This window comes from Colobus angolensis, unplaced genomic scaffold (assembly GCF_000951035.1).
Source record: "Colobus angolensis palliatus isolate OR3802 unplaced genomic scaffold, Cang.pa_1.0 Scaffold119, whole genome shotgun sequence".
NCBI lineage: Eukaryota > Metazoa > Chordata > Mammalia > Primates > Cercopithecidae > Colobus > Colobus angolensis.
The window spans coordinates 7,236,485-7,238,458 of record NW_012113030.1 but is presented as its reverse complement, the minus strand read 5'-3'; positions in this window follow the sequence as shown (position 1 = coordinate 7,238,458).

Sequence of the window (1,974 nt, the reverse complement as noted above, 5' to 3'; positions counted from 1 at the left end):
GGCCCGGGGAGGGGCCTGGGGGAACAGGGCGGGAGGAGCAGGGAGCCCGAGCCTCCTCCCCAGCCTCCGGGTTCAGCACCAGAGGCAGGGGACAGCAGCGGAGGGCGCTCCTGTGCGTTTCAGAAACAGCCCCCGCCCCCCAACACACACACACGCACACACATACACGCACACAGTCTCCCAGCCATACAAGGGCCAACAGCTACAAATAGTTACAGACTCACAGAACTAGGGGGAGGGCAAGAATGTTTAGCTGGAGTCAGATCCAAATTCACATACTGTGCCTGCACAGCCTCACAAAGGAGGCCAGAAACAACCACAAAGACACCCATTAATAAGAATAACAACAGCTGCCATGCATACAGGCAGCCCTGACCACGTGCCTGGCATCAGCATCACATTATTATTTGAGACAGGGTCTCACTCTGTCACCCAGGCTGGAGTGCGGTGGCACGATCTCAGCTCACTGCAGCCTCAACCTCCTGGGCTCAAGCAATCCTCTTGTCTCAGCTTCCCGAGTAGCTGGGACTACAGGTGCCCGCCACCACCACGCCAGGCTTTTTCCCTCCATTTTTTTTTTTTTTAAGAGACAGGGTCTCACTATGTTACTGAGGCTGGTCTCCAACTCCTGGGCTCAAGTAATCCTTCTGCCTCGGCCTCCCAAAGCGCTGGGATTATAGGTAAAAACCACCGCACCTGGCATGTTCTAACTTTTTTTTATAAATTCAGGACATATGTTGACACAATCGACCCTTACACCAACTTTGTGAGGTAAATGCTATTATGAGCTCCACTTACAGACAGGGAAACCAAGGCACGAGGTGGTAAATATGGCTCCAGGTTCTGCACCCTTAACTGCTGCACCGTACAATTCCCCAGGCTGAGGATGGGTCAAGTCAAGAAGAGACCTGCAGGTTGGGCAAGGTGGCTCATGCCTGTAATCCCAGCACTTTGGGAGGCCAAGGCAGGCGGATCACTTGATGTCAGGGATTTGAGACCAGCCTGGCCAACAAGGTGAAACCCTGTCTCTACTAAAAATACAAAAAGTAGCCGGGCAAGGTGGCACACACCTGTAATCCTGTAAGCTACCTGGGAGGCTGAGGCAGGAGAATCATTTGAACCTGGGAGGTGGAGGCTGCAGTGAGCTGTGATCACGCCACTGCACTCTAGCCTAGGCGACAGAGTGAGACTCTGTCTCCAAAAAAAAAAAAGAAATCAACTGCATAGGGCCAGGCAGGTGGCCTGGGCTCCTGAAGACACAAACTCATGCGCCCTCTCATGGGCCCACACACATACCCCCACACAAGCACACACCTCTGCAAGGCACACCATCACTACACCCACTCCCAATCCCACTACCCCCCACAACAGGGGGTGATGATGTGTGAATCGGTGTGGAGTGCTCCTTCTCCGCAGGTGCACAGTGGGAGGGAGGGGGCCCTGCTCGTGCCACCGGTCCTGCCCACTGCCAGTCCTGGCTGGACACCATCAGGCCTGCTGCCAGGGGAGGGAGAGGATCCAGCTCCCTGCAACTTCCCACGCCTGGGCCTGGCTTCTGGGAAACAGGGTGAAGACAGGGATGGCCAGGAGTTGCTGAGCTCCTAACTCCCATAAACGCTCGGTAGACAACTGGTGGCTGGGTCTTCTCTGTCAGTGCTGGTGGTCAGACTTCTGGGTGGACCTCCACAGTGGGAGACAGACAGATGGCCAGAATGACTAGTGTCTGCCTCTCACCTGAACCCCCCAGGAAGCAGGTGTCCTGCCCAACCCCTGCCCCCAGCCTGGATATGGCCCAGGAAATGATCATCCCCCAACCCTGCTGACCCAGATTCTATTCCTGGCCTGCAGTGGAGGGAGGACAAGACTTGCATCGTTCCCGCCCTCCACTGGTCCTAGAGACACAGGCCTCTGATTCCTTCTCCTGGTAATACAGAAAGGAGCACAGGAGGCCGGGCACGGTGACTCACGCCTCTC